This window comes from Tamandua tetradactyla, chromosome 17 (genome assembly GCF_023851605.1).
Source record: "Tamandua tetradactyla isolate mTamTet1 chromosome 17, mTamTet1.pri, whole genome shotgun sequence".
Taxonomy (NCBI): Eukaryota; Metazoa; Chordata; class Mammalia; order Pilosa; family Myrmecophagidae; genus Tamandua; species Tamandua tetradactyla.
Genome location: NC_135343.1, coordinates 41,368,438 through 41,378,212, shown reverse-complemented (window position 1 = coordinate 41,378,212; position 9,775 = coordinate 41,368,438). Strand labels below are relative to the sequence as shown.

The following is a 9,775-nucleotide window of genomic DNA, read 5'->3' as shown; positions in this document are numbered from 1 at the left end:
ATGAATGAAGAATGTCACATTATGTCTTTAACAATTTTTTAATAGACTTTTCATTTTGGTATAATTTTAGGTTTGTAGAAAAGTTGCAAAGATAATAGAGATAGTTTCTGTAAACTTTCACCCAGCTTTCCCTATTGATAACATCTTAAATTACCATGGTTAATTTGTCAAAATTAAGAAGTTGACCCAGGTACATTACTATTAACTGAACTTCAGACTTTATTCAAATCTCACCAATTTCCCCCCATTAATGTCCATTTTTTCTGTCTCAGCATCCAATCCAGGACACCACACTGCATTTAGCACATAACAATTTTGTCAGAAAATTCTAATAGAAATCCAATCAACATTTGATTCTTTCTTCATTCTAAGAATTAATTTGTTGCAGCTATAATTAGAATTCTGTTAAATGTATGAAATAAAATTGTAATGTTTTTTAGTTTCAACTTTCAAATTAAAGTACAAATCAAATCATTTCTAACACTATTTACTAACAAACTTTACTTCCTACTTGTAGAAAATTAACTTTAACTGATCTTTTCCCCAGGCTAATTATTCTTGGGTAACTACAATGGATGTTTAGAGGGCCTTTCTTAAAATACGCAAAACAGCATTTTATTGGGATCTGTGATGAAAAGAATAAGTAAGTTTTTTAATCAGTGGCATACTATGTAAAATGCATATGCACTCTATGGGCCACACAAAATAAGTTAATAAAGCAAAGTACTTTTGATGAGTAGACCTTTCAGATGAGAACTCTGACAGTAATGCATTATCTGCCTTTTTTTTCCCTTTTGCATGGGCAGACATGGGGAATCGAACCTGGGTCTCTGGCATGACCGGTGGGAATTCTGCCTCTGAGCCACCATAGCACCGCCCCATTATCTACCTTTTGACTGGAGAATTTATTGCATTTATACTTAAAATAACTACAGAGAATGCAGGAAATTGTTCTGCCATTTTATTATGTGGCCTCTGTTAAGTCCTACTTTTTTTTTTGTCCCTTGATTTTTCCGTTAATGCCTACTTTCATATTCAGTTAATTTTTGAGGTGTAACATTTTGAGTCCCTTCTCATTTCCTTCTGTATAGCTTTTTCAAATATGTTCCTTGTGGTTATCATGGGATTTAAGTTTAACAGCATAAATGTTAACTTCAATAGCATGCTCACACAGTACCTGTACTCCCCTGCCCCCCCCACTTTTGTTGTAGTTGTTACAAATTATATCTTTATACATTGCATATCCCAAACCATAAATTTGTAATTACTTTTTGTGCATTTTGTTTTGGAACATGTAAGAGAAAAAGGGGTTATATACCAAAACAAAAACCAGAAAACCAAAAAAACATGGTACAATCCAGGGTATGGACAGATGGGTTAAAAAAAATATATGGCTAATAAATAAACAATAGGGGGTATAATAGGTAAAATAAATTGGCTAGATGGAAATGCTAGTGGTCAATGAAAGGGAGGGGTAAGGGGTATGGGATGTATGATTTTTTTTCTTTTTCCTTCTATGTCTTTTTCTGGAATGATGCAAATGTGCTAAAAATGATCATGGTGATGAACACAACTATGTAATGATATTGTGAGCCATCGATTGTACACCATGTATGAATTGTATGTGTGTGAAGATTTGTCACTAAAAATATTAAAGAAAAACACATGGTATAATAGTACTATAAAATAAAGTTACCTTTATTGGAGGTCTTCATTTCTTTATGCCACATCGGTTCATTTTCTAGTGTCCTTTCCTTTCAGACGGAAGAACTCCTTTTAGTTTTGCTTGTAGGACAGGTCTAGTGGTGACCAAATCCCCCAGCTTTTGCTTATCTGGGAATATCTTAATTTTCTCTTCATTTTTGAAAACTTGTCTTGCTGGATATAAAATTTTGGGTTGGTCATTTTTTCCTTCAGTACTTTAAATTTTATCTAACAGCCTTCTTGCCTCTATGGATTATCCCCATCAAATTTTCATCCATAGTGTTATCACTTATTGACAAATGTCACCTACAACAAATATTATCTTGATGGGTATAAAATGGTGATTTTCTTAGGCTACCATTCAAAAGACAGAACAAAAATTCTAATATTATACTGTGATATCAGTTGGGAGTCTAATTTTGTTATTCATAGATAGAACACTAAAATCTTAAAAAATTCCCAAAATCAACATCAGAACTTTCTAATTTTCCGTCTTTTTGTTGATAATATTTTTTCACTACTACTACTATAGCTATTAGTAACTGATGTTTATTAAATGTTTACTCTGTGGCAGGCACGGTAGTAATCACTTAGATATGATGTCTCATTTGGTCCTTATAGTATCTAAGAACCAGTTGCATTATTGTTTCTATTTAAATATGAGAAAAATGAGAATGGAAAAGTTCAGTAAATTGCCTAGGGTCATATAGCTAGTTTGAGCAGGAAGTGATCTGCATTGGGAATGTGATCAGTGGCTTTATTTTCCATTTCCATGGCTATCTATATTGTTAAGTATCAACTCTTTCTCATTACAGCTGAAGGATGGCGTTTTCACTAGCACTTTGATGTGAATTCAGCCTTGTGATGCTGCAAAATGGAATAGCAGAAACTGTGATGCAGCATGGTGCAGTGATCCTGAACTACTGTCAATAGACATGTTTTGTCTGTGACATGAGGCCTTGGACAATTTTTGTTTTTTACTTATTGTTCTTTACGGGGCTGAACAATACTCAAGCATGGACAAGAAAGGCTTAAACGTATAAGTATCTAAGGAGGAAAAAATGCGGTGAAGAAAAAGAGTAAAGGGGAGTAAAAACAAGAGGGGAATATAGTAATAGAGGAAGTTTTGAGTGTAAGTTCCATAAAGGGAAGAGAGTTTCTTTTCTTTTCTTTTTTTTCAATGCAGAAAGTAGGATAGAGTCTGACACATAAAAAAGGGACTCAGTAAATATTTGTTGAACAAATCACAGGATTGTGGTGCTACTTTTATGTGGACAGTTCGGGTGTATGGTGGGTGAGGAGGTACCCTCACCCCTCAGATCTCCAAGACAGAATTTGCCATTCAGCTGCAGGAGTGCACTTAGCTGGCAATCTCCAGCTGTTAGCACCTTCAGGATCTCCCCAAACCACACCCTTTCCCGACAGCACACCACCCCCCCCCAGATGACTAGTCATAGACGTTCCCACAGTGCCTGCCCAATGTGGTCTCTTCAAAGGGGCATTCTTTGCTCTGGAGTTCATCATTTGGTTGGCCTTGACTCTGCCAGATCATTACCATGGTCTGAGGCTCTTCTAACTTCCTTCACCTTTATCTTTCACATGCATCCCCTCTCCCTCCATACCTGCAATAAACCTCTTGAACTACTAACTCCAGTACAGTGTTTGCTTCCTTTCAGAGGGACCCAAATAACATAAGGTATAACAATTTGCCTTGAAATCTCATTATCATCTTGTTGCAGGGTAAACTGCCAGGGTGATGTTATTCTGGGTGATATTTCAGTCTTCCCATGTCTCACCAGGCTTTGTGTGAAATTATGCACCCAGTTGTCTAGGACAGTGCTACTCAGTGTGATCTGTGGAGTTGTGACAGTTTATGAACTATTTATTACCTGTCACAAGGAGATGAAAAGGGGAAATTGAGAATAATCATACAGAAACTTATATAGCAATTTGGCATTACTGCATCAACTGTGATCAGTGAACTCATTGTCTTGAATCGGGTATAGATTAGTTCGGATGTTGTTGAACTCAGATGGTGCCCATGTCACGTAGGCTTATGTACCAGTCATGTACAGGAGGACCACATTACAATTTGTGACATTTTAAGGTTATTTTGGTAACTGTAACCTTAACAATGTACGAAATTTGGAATCCATTTCTTTCATCAAAAGAATTTAAATTTAATTATAGCTTTAAAGGATAAATTGTTGGAACCGGCAATTGAAAAAGAATGAAGATGAATTTTGAAAATATGACATTTGTTTCATTTTAGATAAATCTTAAAAATGAATATCCTTAGTTTGCGGAAATTGTTTTAAAATCATTTCTTCCATTTCTATCAACCAACTTCTGTGAGACCGACTTCTCTGAGAGGTGAAACAGAGAAACAGTTTAGATACACAAGAAGTTTTGCTTTTAATCAAACCTAGATTAAATTAACAAACCAGCAGGAAACTTATTTGCCATTTAAAAATATTGACATACGATTTTTGGTCAAAGTGCCTTTTTGGGGGGGTGGGTGGCACGGTGCGGAATCAAACCCGGGTCTCCCGCATGAAAGGCGAGCTTTCTACCACTGAACCACCCGTGCACCCTGTCAAAGTGTTTTTGTAACAATTTAATATAGGGAATCGCTCTTTCATACATAACTGTTTGTTAAATTACGATTGTGGAACCATACGAAAGTAAAGCAATGCTTTTCACCGCTTATACAACGTCAGTGAACAACAGGCACAGTTGTTTTTGTTATTCTATTTTTCCTATCATGGTTGTTCTGATGGTATTTATCTAAATGTTTTATTTGTTGAAACTAATAATTTAAAGTTTGGGCACACTTTCGCTTTTTTAAAATTTTATTTTTCTAGGAATTCATTTTACAAAAGTATCTCAATAATGGAATGAAAAAAAAATGACCCGTCCTTCACCGCGGGTTGAATTTGAGAAGCTGTAGTAGGCTATTTTTGAGGCCGACAGGACACTGGGACGAGCTTCCACGAAAGAAAAACCTGAACAAAGGTTAACGAGCTAACGCTCTTCTGGTTAAATACTCTCAACTTGTACTTGAAGAAGAGGTCAGCGGAGTGCCTACGCAGAACAAATTCCCAGCCGTCTCCCAACAATCTCCTCCCATACGACGGCCAGAGCGCCCGAGAAAAAGCAGCGGAGGGGCGGGGCGAGCAACGTGACGTCTCTAGGAAGCGACGCTGGTTCTACAGAAAAAAACCGGCGCGTGGTTGACGTCATCTCCATACGACTTCTTTCTGGGAGACAGGAGTCCAAGGCAAGCGAGGTATTTTAATCAAAGCTGGGATTTAAGTTTTTCTTGTGCTCCTGCATAAGTCTGCTTTTTCTCCTGGGGTCCTTCTTTCATCCCGACCTGACTGGGAGGAGCGGGATCGGGCTACGTATCCTTTGGGAATGCCATTCCTCATACTGGAGCGTTGGGGGCAGCATTGTTGCAGGTCACCTACTTCCGCTTGTCCTGTCGCTACTTGTCGGCTTTTGGCTTATGATGGTCCCTCACTTCATTTGCCTTCCCTCCCGCTTCTTAGCTCCGCCTCTTAAATAGTGGAAGAGAAATAAAAACACATGACTTTACAATTTTCAGCTGCTTTAAATCTTTGTTTAGGGAGGAAGGCTAACGTGGAAGGTGTCTGGGAGTAACTTTCCTGTATTAGCCACTTTTATTGTTTACATTCATGATCACCAACTGTCTCCTGCAGCTGTAGTAGCCTACCTGGGATGGTGGGATAATTTTTGACCCTTAGTTGAAGTCTGTAGCAGATTCTCTCTAAAACAAACAAACAAAGCAACCCGTTTTTCTTTACGGTCCAGGAAAGTTCAGGATGAGTCAAACTTATGTTTGAAAACGCCTTTAATGTCTTCATGTTTGTTGAGTGCAATTCAGTTTTGTTCAGGTAAAAATATATCTGTCGGAATGAAATATTTGTTACTAACTACCTAATTGGACTGTGATAATTGACTGAACCGCGACTTAACCATATGTTAATTTTCTTTAATCAGCCATATGTTGACGGTTGACTGGAAAATAGCCATGTAACTCCTATTGAAATTCAAAGAACCGTTAGAGATTGGTGGAAATGGCAGAACGCTTTTTTTTCTATTAATTAAAAAAATTAACATTTAGGAATCATTCCATTCTACATATACAATCAATAATTCTTAATATCATCACATAGATGCATATTCATCATTTCTTAGTACATTTGCATCGATTTAGAAAAAGAAATAGAAAGACAGAAAAGAAATAAAACGATAATAGAGAAAAAAATTTTTAAAAAAATAAAAAAAAAATAAAAAAACCTATACCTCAGATGCAGCTTCATTCAGTGTTTTAACATAATTACATTACAATTAGGTAGTATTGTGCTGTCCATTTCTGAGTTTTTGTATCCAATCTTGTTGCGCAGTCTGTATCCCTTCAGCTCCAATTACCCATTATCTTACCCTATTTCTATCTCCTGATGGACTCTGTTACCAATGACATATTCCAAGTTTATTCTCTAATGTCGGTTCACATCTGTGGGACCATACAATATTTGTCCTTTAGTTTTTGGCTAGTCTCACTCAGCATAATGTTCTCTAGGTCCATCCATGTTATTACATGCTTCATAAGTTTATTCTGTCTTAGAGCTGCATAATATTCTATCGTATGTATATACCACAGTTTGTTTAGCCACTTGTCTGTTGATGGACATTTTGGCTGTTTCCATCTCTTTGCAATTGTAAATAATGCTGCTGTAAACATTGGTGTGCGAATGTCCATTGGTGTCTTTGCCCTTAAGTCCTCTGAGTAGATACCTAGCAATGGTATTGCTGGGTCATATGGCAATTCTATATTCAGCTTTTTGAGGAACCGCCAAACTGCCTTCCACAGTGGTTGCACCATTTGACATTCCCACCAACAGTGGGTAATTGTGCCTCTTTCTCCGCATCCTCTCCAGCACTTGTCATTTTCTCTTTTGTCGATAATGGCCATTCTGGTGGGTGTGAGATGATATCTCATTGTGGTTTTGATTTGCATTTCTCTAATGGCCAGGGACATTGAGCATCTCTTCATGTGCCTTTTGGCCATTTGTATTTCCTCTTCTGATAGGTGTCTGTTCAAGTCTTTTTCCCATTTTGTAATTGGATTGACTGTCTTTTTGTTGTTGAGTTGAACAGTCTCTTTATAAATTCTGGATACTAGACCTTTATCTGATATGTCATTTCCAAATATTGTCTCCCATTGTGTAGGCTGTCTTTCTACTTTTTTGATGAAGTTCTTTGATGCACAAAAGTGTTTAATTTTGAGGAGCTCCCATTTCTTTCTTTCTTTCTTCAGTGCTCTTGCTTTAGGTTTAAGGTCCATAAAACCGCCTCCAGTTGTAAGATTCATAAGATATCTCCCTACATTTTCCTCTGTTTTATGGTCTTAGACCTAATGTTTAGATCTTTGATCCATTTTGAGTTAACTTTTGTATAGGGTGTAAGATACGGGTCCTCTTTCATTCTTTTGCATATGGATATCCAGTTCTCTAGGCACCATTTATTGAAGAGACTGTTCTGTCCCAGGTGAGTTGGCTTGACTGCCTTATCAAAGATCAAATGTCCATAGATGAGAGGGTCTATATCTTCCTTGACCCACTGGTTGTTTAAGAGTGTGTTGTTGAGCCTTCATGTATTTGTGAATTTTCTGGCACTCTGCCTATTATTGATTTCCAACTTCATTCTTTTATGATCCGAGAAAGTGTTGTGTATGATTTCAATCTTTTTAAATTTGTTAAGACTTGCTTTGTGACCCAGCATATGGTCTATCTTTGAGAATGATCCATGAGCACTTGAGAAAAAGGTGTATCCTGCTGTTGTGGGGTGTAATGTCCTAAAAGTGTCTGTTAAGTCTAGCTCATTTATTGTAGTATTCAAAGTCTCTGTTTCTTTATTGATCCTCTGTCTAGATGTTCTGTCTGTTGATGAGCGTGGGGAATTGAAGTCTCCAACTATTATGGTAGATGTGTCTATTTCCCTTTTCAGTATTTGCAGTGTATTCCTCACATATTTTGGGGCATTCTGGTTCGGTGTGTAAATATTTATGATTGTTATGTCTCTTTGTTTAATTGTTCCTTTTATTAGTAGATAGTATCCTTCTTTGTCTCTTTTAACTGTTTTACATTTGAAGTCTAATTTGTTGGATATTAGTATAGCTACTCCTGCTCTTTTCTGGTTGTTATTTGCATGAAATATCTTTTCCCAACCTTTCACTTTCAACCTATGTTTATCTTTGGGTCTAAGATGTGTTTCCTGTAGACAGCATATAGAAGGATCCTGTTTTTTAATCCATTCTGCCAGTCTATGTCTTTTGATTGGGGAATTCAGTCCATTAACATTTAGTGTTATTACTGTTTGGGTAGTACTTTCCTCTACCATTTTTCCTTTTGTATTATATATATCATATCTGACTTTCCTTCTTTCTACACTCTTCTCCATACCTCTCTCTTCTGTCTTTTCGTATCTGACTCTAGTGCTCCCTTTGGTATTTCTTGCAGAGCTGGTCTCTTGATCACAAATTCTCTCAGTGACTTTTTGTCTGAGAATGTTTTAATTTCTCCCTCATTTTTGAAGGACAATTTTGCTGGATATAGGAGTCTTGGTTGGCAGTTTTTCTCTTTTAGTAATTTAAATCTATCATCCCACTTTCTTCTTGCCTCCATGGTTTCTGCTGAGAAATCTACACATAGTCTTATTGGGTTTCCCTTGTATGTGATGGATTGTTTTTCTCTTGCTGCTTTCAAGATCCTCTCTTTCTCTTTGACCTCTGACATTCTAACTAGTAAGTGTCTTGGAGAACGCCTGTTTGGATCTGTTCTCTTTGGGGTGCACTGCACTTCTTGGATCTGTAATTTTAGGTCTTTTATATCATAAGAGTTGGGAAATTTTCAGTGAAAATTTCTTCCATTAGTTTTTCTCCTCCTTTTCCCTTCTCTTCTCCTTCTGGGACACCCACAACACGTATATTTGTGCACTTCATATTATCATTCAATTCCCTGAGCCCCTGCTGAAATTTTTCCATTCTTTTCCCTATAGTTTCTGTTTCTTTTTGGATTTCAGATATTCCATCCTCCAGTTCAGTAATTCTAACCTCTGTCTCTTGAAATCTACCATTGTAGGTTTCCATTGTTTTTTTCATCTCTTCTACTGTATCTTTCATTACCATAAGTTCTATGATTTGTTTTTTCAGACTTTCCATTTCTTCTTTTTGTTCATCCCTTGCCTTCTTCATGTCCTCCCTCAATTTATTGATTTGGTTTTTGAAGAGGTTTTCCATTTCTGTTCGTATATTCAGAATTAGTTGTCTCAGCTCCTGTATCTCATTTGAACTATTGGTTTGTTCCTTTGACTGGGCCATATCTTCAATTTTCCTGGTGTGATTTGTTATTTTTTGCTGGTGTCTGGACATTTAATCAGATTTCCCTGAGTGTGAGACCCAGCAGGTTGAAAGACTTTCCTGTGAAGTCTCTGAGCTCTGTTTTTCTTATCCTGCCCAGTATGTGGCGCGTGTCTGTCTGTGGGTCCCACCAGCAAAAGATGTTGTGGCTCTTTTAACTTTGAAAGGCTCTCCCTGCTGAGTGTGTGGTGGAGACAGAGGAAAGGTTGTAGGTTGGTTTTAATGGCTTCAAATTGCGAAGTACTGGGATCTGAATTCCCTGAGAGAGGTACTCTACCTGAGTTGCGTTTCATCCCTCCCGTGGGGAAGGTTCATGTGGTAGAGAGCCCTGAAAGCAGCCTGTTTCTGTGTTTGGGGCAGTTACACTTCGTGTAATCCCAGCGCTGAGCCCAGAGGCTACTGAGCCTCCGTAGAAACAGCTGCAGAAGGCTCTGTTTCGCCCCCTTTCCTCTTTTTCAGTTAGCCCAATAGGCGACTTCCGCCTTGATCATTTTCGCCTGAGCTGGGGGCCTACTTCTAGTAGTCAGAATTTGTCCATTAACGCCACTATTGGTGTTTGGCTGGGCTCAGTCCCCGCTACTGTTTGGAGACTCTTTCCTTTCCCTCCTGGTAGCTGCCTGTGGGGGA

At 37.7% G+C, this 9,775-nt stretch overlaps 1 protein-coding gene across 4 annotated transcripts in view; it reads left to right on the top strand.

The window, feature by feature from the left end:
- Nucleotides 1-4,906: 4,906 nt before the first annotated feature.
- Nucleotides 4,907-9,775, top strand: part of C1D (C1D nuclear receptor corepressor) — a 34,588-nt gene continuing 29,719 nt past the window's right edge. The window contains exon 1 of one of the 4 annotated variants that reach the window (XM_077134417.1): nucleotides 4,907-4,993. The gene's annotated coding sequence lies outside the window, so the exon portion shown is untranslated. The remainder of the gene's footprint in view (nucleotides 4,994-9,775) is intronic. The other 3 variants (XM_077134420.1, XM_077134419.1, XM_077134418.1) reach the window with 3 other exon arrangements.